The sequence below is a fragment of the Octodon degus genome, unplaced genomic scaffold, assembly GCF_000260255.1.
Source record: "Octodon degus isolate 3935 unplaced genomic scaffold, OctDeg1.0 scaffold00117, whole genome shotgun sequence".
Classification (NCBI taxonomy): domain Eukaryota; kingdom Metazoa; phylum Chordata; class Mammalia; order Rodentia; family Octodontidae; genus Octodon; species Octodon degus.
In genome coordinates, this window is record NW_004524693.1 from 7,951,547 (window position 1) to 7,968,459 (window position 16,913).

Here is a 16,913-nt window from a genome sequence, read left to right on the forward strand (position 1 = left end):
GGCTCAATGCCTGAGGCCAGAAAACCCAGGAGATTTTTGTCTGCTCCATGCTACCCCAGAAGAGCATTAGAGTTTCCTCTACAATCATCTAAGAAGCTAACTAACAAATACATTTTCAGAGTCCACCCTTCAGGATTCAAATTCAGCTGGTTGAGGTGGCACTGCCTGCGTATTTTCTTAAAGTTTTCCCAAGTGCTTCTGTTACAAAGTAAGTCCTGACTTTAGAGATTAGAATGCTTTATTTAAATTGAAGGAACAGGAGGGCTGGCAAGATAGCCCAGCAGACTAAGCATCTGCTTTGGCAAGTGCAAGGACCAGGGTTCAATACCTGGCACCAAAGCTGTGCCGGCCCCATGTCCAGGGCGCTCTGAGCCAGTGACCAAGTCCAAGTGTGATGGTGCACACCTGTAATCCCAGCGCTAGCAAGGCTGAAAACAGGAGGATCACCGTGAGTTGGAGCTGAGTAGTGACACCCTGTATCAAATACATAAAATGAAAAATAAATAAATGTAAATTGAAGGAACAATACAGATCATCTATGCCCAACTATTTCATTTCATTTATAGGTGAGGAACCAGAGGCCCAGAGATATTAATGAGAATTAGCAATAAAACTGGGGCCTGAAATCCAGGGTTTTGTCTCCCAATTCATGGTAAACTCCATTCACCAACTGTCTTTGCCTCTTTGTTAATAAGATTTTCCTTTTTAGAATAAGTATGGAGACAAATGTCCTTCCTGGTTCTCATAGGTGTCAAAAAGTAGTGTCACTTTCAAAGAATAATTCATTAGAACAAAGAAAAAATGGCAATCCCAGTTCTACCAAAAGAGCCAAGAATAGTTTTTAAAAAGGAAAGATGGCCTTGCCTCTTGTAATCATCATAAAGGAACAATGTATTAGATGACTTATGTGTAGAAACCATATTTATGACAGTAAGTTACTAGTTTAAGTTTTGTTTTATTTTATTTTACAATATTTTAGTACTGCAGATTCAACGTAGGATCTTTCTTTTTTTAAAATTTTTTATTTTATTTTATTTTTTACGGAACCAGGGATTGAACTCAGGCCCTTGAGCTTGCTAGGCAAGTGCATATTCTACTGAGCCATCTCCCCAGCCCCAAGATCTTTCAATTGTACTATATTTCCAACTTTTATTGTCCCTTTTTTTTGAGACAGAGTCATACTAAGTCTTTAAGTTATGTGGGCAGTGTTCAAGTAATGTTTAAATTGTAAATCATTGAACACTGAAGAAGAAACTTTCTAGATTTAAAAACGCTACATTAGATAGTTTAAGTAACTCACTCGTATTTTGACACTCAGAATTATGCCAGGGTTCGGTCAAGTCAGCACACTAGGAAACTGAACATTGGTTGAGTATAAAGGGTATTATTAAATCTATCATATTAAGGCTGGAGAGATAGCTCAGCAGTCTAAGTGCCTGCCTGGTAAGCATAAGGCCCCTGAGTTCAATCCCCAGGGCTACATGCGTGCTGGCTCTCCTAGTGATACCCTGTATGAAAGAAAGAAAGAAAGAAAGAAAGAAAGAAAGAAAGAAAGAAAGAAAGAAAGAAAGATTTCCATCCCTAGAGAAGTTGCCAAACTGTTAGCAGCATTAGTGCTTATATTGTGATCCTTTTCTAGAAATGGTTCAACTCAGTATTTCTCCTTATCAAATGTGTTCTCCATCTGTGAAACAGGTAAGAAATTATCACTGCTCTTTCATAGGCCCCTTTGGTGTCATCTCTAAGATTTCAAACTTGTTACTATCCTCTTAAGATAAAAGCTATTCTTCTGGTACATAAATAAACCCTCTGATTTTCATCATCTTCTTATCCATAGACCATACCCTGAGCCATAAGCAAAATTCTTTTGATCATATCTGATGTTGGCAGAAAACAGACACAAGAAGATGAAGCAAACCTTGGCAGAATGAGAGAAAGATACACCTGTACCTGTTTGCTAATATTCCCACTGCAGAGTGACATCATTGTTTATTTCTATTAAAATAATTTCCCATGGGAGGGCCTCAAACTTATCCTCTATGCAGGAATCCAAGCTTGGTAGAAGCTGACTATTAATCAACACTGTTTAGAATGCTAGGGCCAACCTTGTTAACTCAGAGGTCAGTAAAAATGTAGCAAGAAAATCTACCTAAGTGTCTTAAAATAAGGTAGAGTTTTAAAGTTATTCTGTCATTGCCTGCTGCTCCAACCACAGCCAGCAGAAATGACCCTAAGTAGCTATTCATTTCACAGTAAATTTAAAGGGATTTGATGTTGGAAAATGTTTTTGACACAGCTTCGTTTAAAATTAATTAAAAAGCATGTTAGTTTAAATAATCGAAGCTGACATGTATTACATGTGTTTCATGTGCAGTTAACAATTTCTGCTTCTGGCCTTTCATGGTATCTAATATGAACTCTAGCCTATCAATGAATTATCTATCAGAAGAAATCAAGGAGGTTCAAAATGTGGCTGTGTACTCTGCATTAGAAGTAAAATCTGAAAAAAAAAAGAACCCAGAACACAAGTTGGTAACATGTAGAAAAAAGGAACGAATAAATCTAATCCCAGAAATATGTCTTAGAGAAATAATGAGCCAAGTGCATATAACATAGCACAAGCACATTGAACCAAGGCATCATTTGTATGCTCACAAAGGAAAATACTGAGGAGTATGATTTTTAAAATTAATAAAGGTTTCTTTACAACAAAAGACACCCAAATCAACATTCAAGGACAAACACTAAACTGTTTAATATATTTACAACATGGATAGTAATTATTTATCATCCACCATAGAAAGAGATTGTTATCAAAATGTGAAAAAAGAACTCAACAGAGAAACATGTGAAAGATATGCAGTGGTAAGACTGGAAAGGTAATACAGGTGGCCAAAAAAGCAGAGGGAATGAACCTTACTAGTACCCAGTGAAATGCAAATAAAAGGTTATTTTCAATCTTCACATTGTCAAAGATTAAAAAGATTAATACCTGAAATTGGTGAGGAAGAGCAAGGAGAAATGACCATTCTTGGTAGAAATCTAAGTTTCTATAGCCTTCTTGCGTGGTAATTTGGCAAGCTCTATTAAAATCAGAGATATACAAACCAAACTTTTGAACTTGTAATTTTACTCCTGTGAATGTATATGAAAAAAATCACCTCAATAGATGTCAAGACTCATGTACAAGGAGGTGCCTTGCACCAATATATAAAAAATATAAAAATTAGAAATAGTGCAAATATTTGTCAATAAAGTTCATTAAAGAAGTGATATCACAATTATATAATGGAGTACAATGCAGTTATTAAAAGGAATGAAATTACTAGATATATACTGGCAGGAAAAGACCTAGGCATAAGTTCAGTATAAAGTATAATTTAGAATAGTATGTATACCCTGGTTTCATCTTTGATTATTTTATGCACATGAATACATATATGAATATTCATAAAACAGGTACAAGATGATATATACAAAACTATGAACGTGGTGGGGGATCAGTGTTGAAGAAGCTGAAAACATTCTACTCCATATTACTATTTTTACAGTATCAAATGAACATATGGTCTTTGGATAATAAAAATGCTTTTTAAAAAATGAAGAGAGGCAATCATTCTGCATGTTCCCCCATAATTTCCAGTTCCCACTGCCAGCCTCTAAAGAGACCCTTTTTGTGTGGTGCTGGGGATCAAACCCAGGGCCTTGTGCAAGCATGGCAAGATCTCTACCACTAATCCACATCTCTGGTCCCAAGAGGTTCTTTTAAAGGACATGGTATTCTAGTATCTAAGATATTTCTAATATGCAGGGATGTACACTGTCACTATTTAGAGGTTAAAGTAAGGCAAGTAACACTGGGGAAGTGGAGAGTTTATTCTTTTGGAACGGTTTTCATTTCATTCAAATATAGTATAATGGTTTCTGGTTCTACCCCCTCATCCACCCACCCAGGTCTCTAGTCATCCTTCCTCCACCTTGTCCCCTCCCCACTATCTTCCAAAGTTTAGTCATGGTTAGTTTATTTCAATTCCTTTTCTGTTGTGATTTAAATTTCAACACTCCATCTCAGTGTTTTATCTTAAAGATATTACACCACAGTATATCCTTCACCAGTTGATTTGGCACACACCAATATTCCCAATTCCTGCCAAGCTAAGGTTGACAAGTTCACCTCTGGGAATGTTCAGCATTTAGGGAGGACACACGTGTCATCCTAGCCTGTACTGGAGATTTGGACTGAGCACTGAAATCACATGTGCATATTCATCAATGTGGCCCACAAATAAAGGTTAAGAACCACCAAAGTAGGGGGACTGGAATCATGGAATTACTCTCTGAAAAGTACCTAGTCCTTGGGCTTGTTGAAACCTGAACACTCAAGGAGAGTAGAGAGGGACAGAAAGAAATGTGGCCTTTTAGGGTCTTCTAGAAACCTGTTCTGGTAAATCTGTCACATGAAAGCCTAAACCACTCAGACCTAGATGTAATCTCCAAGTTGCACTGAACAAACAAACCCACAAAAAGGCAGCTAGATCTAGAGTAGCAACAATAAATTACAGCAGGTAAAAGACTTAGCTATTAGGATGACTCAGTCATGGGGCAGCTGTTTGACCTTGAGTAACTTTCTTCACTTCTCTGAGACTCAGTCCCTCATTCAAAGAAAAGATTTGAATTAGAACTTCTAAAGGCACTTTGCAGCTGTACCATTTATGAATCTCTCTTGCTGAACAGGCATCCCAACTAAGCTCTTCAGAACAGGGCATGAGTTCACTTTCACTTTCCAGCACCACACAGTCTTACACAGTTCTCTTATGGCTGACAGAAAGCATTTCTACTACCACTGTAGCTTGTTACTTTCATTCAGATGAGAGCTAATCCATACACTGAACCCTGTAGAACTAGTGACTCAAATGCCTCCACTTCAGGCTCTTCCCCAAATCCAGTTTGCCACGGTTACTTGCCATTAACTGTCAAAAGTTCCATCTTCCTTTCCAAAAAGTTGGCTAAGAAAAGATGTTGAGGAAATTTACATGAGTATGAGTCAAAGGAACCAAGTAAGGCCAACAACCATTTGAGTGCCACTTCTTTTGCCTTTACATTTCCTTAAGAATGGTGAAAGCCTTGGTCCTACAAATAAGGCTCCATCCCAAAATAGACTTTGGAGCCACTGGAGAGGAACCCTGCCATAGCAAGCCCTTCAGAAGTGCTCCTGAAAGATAATGAGTGTCAAGGATAAAAGCAATGTGCAACTAAACTTAATTTCCACTTCCAGGGTTTTCTGGTCAGCAGGGTGTGTCCTGGTTGATGGGCTTTTTCTGAAGTCTGTGCTGATGATAACTCTGGAATAAAAAACTAAAGGTGGCACTAAAATCCTCAGAATGTAAAAGGAAATAAGCCCAGAGAAAGGGCTTCAAGGGTTGAATGAGGATATGACTTTGCAGTCAAAGCTAAGCAGAGAATTGAAGCAGCCTGCCCAGTAACTCAGTAGGAAAAACAGGATTTGGGCATGAATTATCAGGATAATTGCCTTAATTCTTCACTTCCCTTTCACAATAACCTTGAGTTTATATAGAGCCTGTCTTCTAAGGAACTCAAAATACTTGCAGAGATATTATCTTAGTTGTCATCACACCATCACAGTCAGTGAGAACATGACAACAGTGAGTATTATCAGCCTCATTTTCCTGATGAGATGCAGGCAGGAAGGGAAATCTGCAGAGGCAAAGTAAATCACCAAGTTTATCTTCCATTCAAGTTTACCAGCAAGATACTGACAGCCCAGCATGTCCCAGACAGAGTTCTTCTTAACCCCAGTTCATCAAAGTGCTTGTCAGAACACTAGGATCTGTGGACAAAGATCTAAGAAATGCTTAATATGTAAACTAGAATTCCAAATTTAATTTGACCATAAGACTGTGTGTAATATATAGGCAGTATATCTTCTTTGGAACCCACATTGTTTTTTGCTTTTTTTTTTTTTTTTTTGAGGTACTGGGGGTTGAACTAAGGATGCTGTGCTTGCCAGGCAAGCACTTAATTCTAATGAGCTATCTCCCCAGCCCCCTGGAACCCACATTGTGAACCACTGATCTAGCCAATTAGACTGATTCGAGTATTGGCAGAGTAAATAAATCAGTTCTATTCTAGCCTAAGTTGTAGGAAATTTTTTTAACAGCTATAGCTTGATATCAATAATCAATGAACTGGCAGGTGTGGTGGTGCATGCCTGTAATCCCAGCACTTGAGAAGCTGAGCCAGGGGAATTGCATTGAGTTGGAGGCCAGGATGGGCTACCTAAATGAATTCCAGGCCACCCTGAACTATCTAGCATGACCTAGTCTCGGGGACCAGGGAGATGGCTCAGTAGGATAAGCGCTTGACTGGCAAACGCAAGGATCTGAGTTCAATCCCTGGTTCCGAAAAAAAAAAAAAAGACCTAGTTTCAAAAGGAAAAAAAAATCCAGTGAACCGATGATCTTGAAGAAACCAAAGAACCCTAAAACTACCATCTCTTCTGCCACAGGGCAATCAGCCAAACTAGAAAAGAAGTTATTCAAGAAGTTACCCACTTCTACTGACATTTCTATCATACAGGACCCAAAGCTATTCTTGGTCTTCTTTCAAGGGAGGACAGGCTTGATACTATCCAAGCCCTCTTAGTCCACACTCTTCTCTAGCATAATTTTGTGCCCACCAAACACTTCAAGTAGAAATCATTAGTCTCTATGCTCAGGCTGGTACTATTCATCTATAGAGTCAGCACCAATACAACAAAATAGGAAACTACAAATGTGCTCCTGTTCTGAGTTAATTGAATGTGTGTCATTCATTATATATCCATGTCAAAACTAATAGAGAGCACATAAATGTTGTGCTGCTCTATTGTTAATTACCAAAAGTACCTAAAATGGAAAAGTCCCTGAGGATACTGTCCTGGTTAATTTGTATTTTATATGCAACTCAGGCAACAGATTTAATTTTTATCACTAACATTTTTCATATTTTCTCTTGCAATTTATTAACTATCCACAGCATAAGGAATAATTCCATCACTGAAACTGGGAAATTGAATGAAAATTAAATAGAATACAGGTGTACTTGTCATTATCCACTGGTTATGTGAAAAATTTTGTGTCAGTGATTTTGGGTGAAATCTATTTACAATAAAGATCACAGATGACCTGCTATTTAGACAGTCTGATTATACATTCTTTTATAAAGCAATAAACTCTGCTGTGTGGCTACTGTTCATTTCATTCATCTGTTTTGCTAATCCACATTCATATATATCAGATTTACTTAAAACAAGACAGACTATTATTAATAAATGAGCCAGACCTTTCTTAAGATGTGTTCTGGCCCTAGTCACTTGCAATACTAGGTCCTTCTGGATTCACCAATAATCATTCCAATTCAGGAAGATTTTTTTTTTCTCAATTTTTCATGAATTTTATAGTGATACTTCCAGACTCTCTGCAGCCTTATTTAACTGTTGTCTCTGTGTTTTCATACATAGTATTTCTTCAACTTAGGATGCGATTCTCTACTTTCTTGCCTGGTGAATTAGTTCTTCAAAATTTGACTTAAATGTCACTTTCTTTGTGAAGCCCACCTTGATCATAACTTCCATCCCCAGCCATGAACCCTTCCTCAGTGATTCCTCACCACCTTGCCCATCCCTAGTACCACAGTCTTATTACAGACTTCTATCATGCTCATCCTGAGACCTGAGATATTTTATCTATTTGTGTACTTGAAATATGTAACACTACTATGAACACACAGCAGGTGTATAATAAATGTAGGTTGCTTGATTACTCTCCATAAGGCTATATTTTTGAACTATGAAAACCAATGCTTTATTAAAAGCACAAATTAAATGTCAAAGAAGGCTTAGAAATTTTGTTAATTTGTATTGATCTCTTCTTCCTTTGATTAAATACAAAATGACCTTATGGTTTAAAACAAACCAAAAACAACAACAACAACAAAAAAAACCTCTACAGCAAATCAGTACTAATATATATGTACACTTCATCTGTTCCCTTTCCCCAAAGCAGACAGCATATCTTTCCACATCACAAACTTCACTGTAGTAGGAAGACATGAAGATTCACTAATTAAAGGGTTGGGAGACATTGCAGCGATCACTCTAAGCACTTTGGATCACTATTGGCTAAGAGGAATCCCTGCTAAGAAAGTTGGGCATCTTTCCGGGAATAATCAATCTGGTTGGAAATTCCACATTCAGGAAGTACTATGTAACTGCCCCGCTGGGGGGATTTCCATCACTTTGAAACCATCATTATCCTTCCAATGTGGGCATAACAGGTTGGACCTGATCTGCCTGCATGTTGCTGCAGTCTGGCTTGGCATAGGATAAGACCCAAGGACATGTAATGCCAAGAGTAGCCCAACCCCCATAGCACAGACAGACAAACAGACCGACACATACCCACACAACTTCAACTCACACTCCATGAATCCCATACAAAATCTGCACCATCTCCCAACACACACCACTGCATTCCAGTTTGTCCACTCACACACTGGGAGTGTCACCTCACATTTTCACTTCCCCACACCGCAAGCTGACAGCAACCCAGCCTGGAGCTGGATGCTAGTGAGGACTGTTTTTTGTCATTTGTAACAAAGCCCCATGCACTCAGGTGCCCCGCTGGATCAACTTCATCTAGCTCTCCCCGCCCCCATCCCTGAGCTCAGAACAAGAGAAAGCTCAGCTCCTGGAAGTGGATGTAAGATGTGGGGGTGTAAAGAAAGAAAGCCTTGGCGATGGGCGGGGACACGAGTCCAAGCAGCTTCTGTGCTCTCTTTCCACGAGTCAAGAGAGAAGGAAAACTGTCAAAGGGACCAAACTGCCTTCCCACCCAGTCGCCTCTCCCCAATTTATTCAAGAAACAAGACTGAAACATAACCTACCCGCTCACACACCGCAGGCTCCTCCCAGCGGTGCTTGGAGCCACCCGTGCTCCAGTAACCCGCAACAAAGCGCCCCTGCACAGACCTGTCTCAGCCTCTTCGTGGCCCGGGAGAAGGGAAGCTGCTGCCGAAGGTTCTGCCCTACGCTGGGGGCCAGAAGGAACCGGGGATGGGAGGAAGAGCAGGGACTAGGGTAGGAAGATGGACCAGAGGGGATAGGAGCAGTGAGCGGCGGCGGCGGCTGCAGCGACAGTAGGAGGAGGAGGAAGCAGAGGAGGAAGCTGCTTCTGTGGCAGCTGCTGAGGATGCTCTGGTGAGAGGCAGGGCTTGGTTCCTGAGTGTGGGCTCACGTGCGCCCCACGACCCAGGGATGCGCACACGTCTGGGTGTATTTAGAGTATGATTATTCTAATTCCGACCTAGTCTGGAACTTGTGGTTCCTGCAGCCAGGCGGAAGTGAAACCCTTCCAAGCTCCCAAGCGTGAGTGGGGGTGGGGGGAATGGAACAGGCGATGGGGGCGGGACCTGGAGGGAGAAACCCCTTTTGTTAATGTTCTTTCTGGACACTGGTGGCTTAGGTCCTCACCTATCTCTGAGATTCCTATAGTCGAGCAGTGAAGAGACAAGAAAGACTAGGAATAATCACCATCATCACATTATATTGAGTGAGCATTGACGTGGTGTTGGGAGCTGTTTGGACAACTCAGAAAATAATTTCTGTTCTAACTGGGATTGACTTTCATGAGTTGGGGGTACCCATAACTTCATACATTGTCTGCATTGAATCATTCCTCCTCTTTCTCCTTCCAGTGCTACATCTCTGTACTTGTAGCCAAGGTGTCATACAGTCAGTTCTGTCTATAGCCTGCTCAACCCGTCAGCATTTTCCAGGTCCCTAGCTTCTTTTGGGTCAGAGGGTGATTAAATCATTCATACTGTTTCCTTTCTAGAAAGGGAATACTCAGTTTAGATGAACATCAAAACTGGTTTTCTACATGTAAGTGATCGTCAGAGATATAGTTGTAGACCCACTTTGGACATACACCTTGAAAGCTAAGAAAGTAGTTTTGAAAGACACAATTCTTTCATGATTCAGCTCTCCAAGAACTCCTTCTTTAGGGCCATGCTAAAAGTCACCTTCTCACTGTTGACCCATTCCCCTAGCCTCCCCTCAATCTTTCTTCCCCTCCCTAGTTACAAAAGCATTGTTTCCATTTTTTGTTTCTTTTTACATCATTTTTCTGTTCTTTTCTTTCTGTTCCCCCTCCTTCTTACCTACTTCTCCTTCATATATAATATTTTCTTCCTATTTCATAATATCTATTATACATTATGGTCCTTATTTACACTTTCAGTTTCTCACGCTGGAGAAATGCAGTATTTACACACGCATGTCCTATTTATTTCACTTAAGAGTATGGCCTCAAGGTACATCCATTACCTAGCAGTGTCTCAAACTTATCCTTCTTTATGGGAGAGTACTACTCCGTTGTATAAAAAAATCACATCATCTTTATCAGTTGGTGGGCATTTGGGCTATTTCCAAGATTTAGCTATTACAACCCATGCCATTATAAACATGGGTGTACATATAATACTTCGGTATGATGCTTTTAATACCTAGAATAGAAATAGCTGGGTCAAAAGAAACTTCTAGCCCTAGTTTTTGGAGGAATCTCCACACTGATTTCTACAATGGCTATACCAGTCTACACTCCCACATCCACCAACAGTAGAGAAGGGTTCCTTTTCTCCCACAGCCTCTCCAGCATTTGTTATTGGCTCACTTCTTGATACTATCTTGTAAGATAGTATCTCAGTATGGTTTTAATTTGAATTTCTCAAATTAACAATGATGTTGAACCTTTTTCATATATTTATTTGCCATTTGTACTTCTGAGAAGTGTCTACTCATTTCAGATGTCCATGTTTTGGATTGGGTCTTTAAATTTTTTTTTTTTTCGGAGCAGGGATTGAACTCAGGCCCATGTGCTTTCCAGGCAAGCCCTTATTCTACTGAGCCATCTGCCCAGCCCCGGGTCTCTAAATTTGGAGGAAGGTCTGATATACATATTTTTAAAAATTCTTTATATATTCTAGATAATAGTCCTTTGAGGAGCAGCGGGCAATTTACTTTTCCTTCACTGTGGGTTGTCTCTTCATTCTGTTGGCTGTTTTCCTTGCTGTGAAAAATCTTTTTAGTAAAGTGGGATCCTAGTTGTTGACTCCCTATAATATTTCTCTTGAGGTCCTGTTTTTTTAAATAAACTTTTTTCTTTACCAGTGTCTTCAAGAAGTCTACCTATTCTCTCTTCCAGAATATTTAATATTTCTGTGAGAATATTTAGATCATTTTTTTTTTGGTGGAACCAGGGATTGAACTTAGGCCCTTGAGCTTACCAGGCAAGCACTTATTCTACTGAGCCATCTCCCTGGCCCCTATTTAGATCATTGATCCACTTTGATTTTAGGTTAGTCCACAGTGAAAGATAGGGGTCTAGTATTAATCTTTGGTATGTGGATAGCTGATTTTTCCAGCACCATTTTTTAAAGAGGCTATCTTTCATCTAGTGAAAGTGTTTGGCAACTTTGTGAAAGATAAAAGGGCTAAGTATGTCTAGACTTGTTTCTGTGTTTTGTAGTTTGTTCCATTGGTCCTTGGGTCTGTTTTATTTGCTAGGAACATGCTGGGTTTTTTTTTAATCACAGTAGCTTTGTAGTGTAATTTCAAATCAGGGATTGTGATGCCTTGTGCATGGTCTTTGTTGCTCAGAATTGCCTTTGATAGTCCAGGTAACTTCTGATTCCAAATGAATTTTAAAATTGTTTTCTCCAACTCTGTGAGATGTACTTTTATAATTTTAATTGGGATTGCATTCATTCTCTGTAGTAATTTTGGAAATATGAACATTTTCACGATATTCATTCTTCCTACCCATGATCAAGAGGTATATTTCCATTTTCTAAAATCATTTTAAATATCCCTTTTCAGAGTACTGCAGTTTAAAATGTAGAAGTCTTTTACTTTCTTTGTTAGATCGATTTCTAGGTATTTAATTTTTTTTGAATGTTATTGGAAAAAGTGTTGTTTCCCTAATTTCTCTCTCAGTGAATTTGTTATTCATATATAAGAAGGTTATTGATTTCTGAATGTTGACTGAAAAAGTCTTTTTTTTTTTAAATGTTTTGGCAGAACTGGGGATTGAACTCAGGCCCTTGCGCTTGCCAGGGAAGAGCTTATTCTACTGAGCCATCAACCCAGCCCTGAATGTTGACTTTGTATGAAGCTATGCTACTAGATTTTGTTATTAAATTTAAAGTATTTTGGTGGAATTTTTGAGATCTTATATGTAGAGTATCATGTCTCCTGCAAATAATTATAATTTGATTTACTCCTTTCCTATCCTTATTCCTTTTATTTCTGTCTGTTATTTGCTCTGGCTAATATTTCCAGAGCTATATTGTATACAAGCAGAGACAGTGGACATTGTTTTCTTATTTTTGATTTTAGGCTGAGAGTTTTCAGCTTTTTTCCATTTAGTATGACATTCGCTATTGATTTGTCATAGATGGATTTTAATAGTTTGAGGTAAAGCCTATATATTCCAATTTTCTATAGAGTTTTTATAACGAATAGGTGCTAGAGTTTGTCAAATTCTTTGGCTGCATGTATCGAGATGATCATGTGATTTTTGTCCTTGAGTCTGTTAATATGGTATATTCCATCTATTGATTTGTGTATGTTGAAGTATCCCTAAGTCCCTGGGATGAATCCTACCTGGTCATGGTATGTGATATTTGGGATGATTAGCTGCATTCTGTTTACCAGTATCTTACTGATAATATTTGTATCTATGTTCTTTAGGGAAATTGGGCTATATTTTTTTTTTCTTAGTTGAGTCCTTATCCAGTTTTGGCATCAGGATATTTGCTTCCAGGAATGAATTTGGGAGTATTGTTTCCCTTTCAATTTCGTTAAAAAGTTTGAGAAATAGTGGTATTAAGTTTTCTCTAAACTTATTTTTTTATGTATTTGGTACAGGGTCTCACCATGCATCTTGGATTCATAGTGATCCTCCTGTTTTCAGCCTCCTCAGTGCTGGGCATGTGCCACCATGCCCAGTCTTAGTGGCTGGTGGGCTGTCATGCTGGCCCTTCTAAATCTCTTATAGAATTCAGCAATGAATCAGTCAAGTTCTTTGCCTCTCTTTGTTGGTAGGTTTTTAAATTACATCTTCAATTTTAATGACTGATATTGGATTATTTAGAATTTTGTTCTTGTATTTTTAGGGAAGGGTCTACAGGCTGTTCAGGGTCTCACTCCTAGATCAGACTTGTAGTGATCCGCCTGTTTACAGCCTCCCAAGAGCTAGGATTACAGGGGTGTGCCACCATGCCCAGTGTCAATTACCATCTCAGCGCACCCTGGGGGCAAGGCCAGCATGGCAGGCCCAGGGATTGAACCCCCGTCCCCTGTGCCTGCTTGCAGGTGCTTTAATCTGCTGAGCTATTTGGCCGGCCCTATTTGGAATTTTGTTTCTTCTTGATTCAGATTTGTTAAATCTAGGAATATGTATGTATCTAGGAATTTGTCTATTTCTTCTGAATTTTTGCATTATTCCTATTTTATGCATAAGAAACTTAGGTTCAGCAATGTAAAGTGGACTTGCCTATATGACAGTTGATCTAAAATTAAGACTAGATCTTCAAATTTTAATGTTATATAAGTACCGCGTGCTAACCAATTGCGCCACTGGAGCTTCTCAAATTTTAATGTTAAAGTTCCCTTTTAAAATAATAGACATGGAACTGGGGAGATGGCTCAGTAGAATAAGCACTTCCCTGGCAAACACAAGGGTCTGAGTTCAATCCCTGGTTCTGCCAAAAAAGAAATAATAATAATAGACACAAGAAAAGAAAAAAAATATCACAGGGCTGTCCTGCAACAATGCTGTATATGGATAGATTTCAAAATTTCTGTGCAAAAATATGTAATTGTTTATTCATATTCTTCAAAAATTTTTCAATTTAAATTTTTTATCTCCATATTCTGTAGGGACTTAGTGTTTAACTATCAATATTTGATGGAAAATACCTGTTTCATGTTATGTCTAAGATGTTTGATATTCAGACAGATAGTGAAGTTAAACCAAACTGCCAAGATGTAGGGTGATAATAAGATTCTCTTCTGGAGGGTTAACAACCTATGTTTGCAGACCAAAAATTAGAGAAATAGAAGGGCTGCAAGGATAGCCAACATTTTGACCATAGCCCTTCAAGGTCAGTGAAGATTCAGGACATAGGAGAACTTGTACTATAACATCATGTAACTCAGTTGTGTCCCAAATTTTCTGATCAAGGAGATTATGGGGCCACAGAGGAAAATGATTGATGATGTAGAGTGTGCCTAAGGAGAGTCACCTGGAGAGAAACCATTCTCTCTGGCTTTCACAGAGATCTAATTGGTCAAGCAATGGCTGTGACTCATCCACATGGCTGACACTGGCAAAGGATGTACAAACTGTGGTACAGGGTTACAGGATAAATCCTGAGGGGACTTGACTGAACTTATCAGATACAAAAGTTACATTTCTTGCTATATAGGTCTTGCTTTATCTTGGTCTTAACCATCCAGCAGAAAAGTATAAAAATGAATTATATAACGTAAAGCCGTATCAATATGCTGAGCTGTGAAAGGCTCAAGTGAACAACTTCTGTGGATAACCCACTACTATTGTGGACTGCTGGACTGTGTTGGACTGAGTAGCTAAATTCATGCACCTATAGTATTTAGATGCCAATGGAATGCCCATTTCTGACAGGACTAAACAAAGAGAGGATACAAAAGAAGGACCATTTTGTATCTGTATATGCAGAATAGTTAGGATAGATATACAGCTACTTTCTCTTAATTCAATGAGAAGAAAGATTTGTATTAATAGTGTTTGGACAGGATATTCTGTCTGCATCTTTTACTATGGATAACCACTAAGAAGATAACAATATACAATGTATTAATTATTGAAACTGTCCTATTAATCAGTTTTGAAATTGTCTCAATATTTGTTGCTTAATTAAAAAACAAAAAATTGTGTCTCAGAAAAACAAATTTCATATTCACTTATTGATTTCCCTGTTAAAGATAAATGATTTAACAACATAATTTGAAATTATTGAACAAAATGAGATTTTGAAAAAGTTGTTTTGAGTTATTTATACACTGAGGTACAACCCTCAAGTCAATGGATAAGACAATATTAAGGACTTTTAGCTATCAGTACTCTCAGATTAATTTGAAGTGAAGGTGCAGAAAGAACAATGGGAAGTGGATCTATTTGAGTTTCTTAGGGCAAAAAGCTTATAAACTGTTTCCTCACAAGCCAGACTGCCTACTTTAAGACATAAGAATGAACCATTGTTTTCCACTAAGAGAGGAAATCTGCCTCCTACATGCTAACCTGGGCATTTCCAAGATATCCAAAAAGACAAGCTGGGTAGTATGTTGGACAGAAAAGCTTAACTCTAGACAGAAAAGCTTAACACTGGAGCCAGACAATCTGTAGCTAGCAAACCTTGGAGAGAGACCTAATATCAGTATTTAGTCTATAATATGAGTATAGAACTAGAGTAATTTCAGTGCTTGTGTTATAAGAAAAGATCAATAAATATTAAATGTTATTATTAAAGAAAAGAAATGTGACACCTTATTTCATGCTTCTTCACTGAAGGCCTAAATACTTTACTAGCATGGTTATCTCTGTATTGAAAGAGCACAGAGGAACATCCTGGTTTTGTCCAGAAAATGAGAGAATAAGTGATGGTCATTTGAAATAGGCATGATATACTTATAGAGATGTGAGATTCTCTACTGTTCTGAGGACCAACATGTAACTTAGAAGAGAACCAGAAGATGATGGTACAAAAAGACACAAGGCTAGGGTGTGGGTGATGACCCAGATTCTTGTCACTCATGGGTACTGTGATTTACTTATTAAAGGCTTTGAAACAAAATACATATTTTATTCAAAGAAGTATTTTGGCTTTTCTAAATAATTTCGTGTTTATCAAAAGAGCTAATAAAGGACTTCACTCGAAATCTATCAGAAGTACCTGAATGGACTCTTTCGGGTCCTCCTTTCCAAGATGACAAAAAAAGAAGAAGCAACAGTTGTGCCAAAAAGGGCCGAGGTCATGTGCAGCCTATTTGCTGCATGAACTGCACCTATTGAGTATCCAAGGATAGGGCCATTAAGAAGTTTGTCAATTGCAACATAGTGGAGGCCACCACTGACAGGAACATTTCCAAAGCCAGTGTCTTTGAAGGTCATGTACTTCTCAATCTGTATTATTGTGTGAGTTGTGCCATTCACAGCAAGGTGGTCAGCCATCAACCTCATGAATCTGGCAAGGACCGAACACATCACCCTGATTTAGACCTGCTGGTGCTGCCCCACGACCTCCACCAAGGCCCATGTAAGGGGAGCTGAGTCTTAATGGACTGAAGAAAACTCTTTCAGAACGAAATAATAAATTGGATGTTATACTTAAAAAAGAAGTACCTGAATGGGATACTTAGCCAGGGATTCCCTGTTCCAATCTGTTCCAAGCACAGAGAAGTTGAACCATAACAATGCTCAGAGCCAGGCAGCAGAAGAATTGTGAAGGAAATTAATGCTGTATCTGACACTCTTCCAATCTCTCTATGTGCACCGTTTCCTTCCCACTTCCAACATCTGGATATCAAAGTTCTCACCTTTCTAAAACAAAAAGAAAGTGATGAGTAATTTACTCATAATGAGTTGTCTTTATATGCTTTCTATATAAGAAGATTAGCAGGGAGAGACAATGCTAAAACCAATAGGAACCACTAATAGAAGAAGTTGAATCATTGCCCATGATAGAAGTATGTTGGATGCTTGAAATAATGTTTTTTTCTTTTTCTTTTTTTTTTCATTTTAATGAGAAAAAAG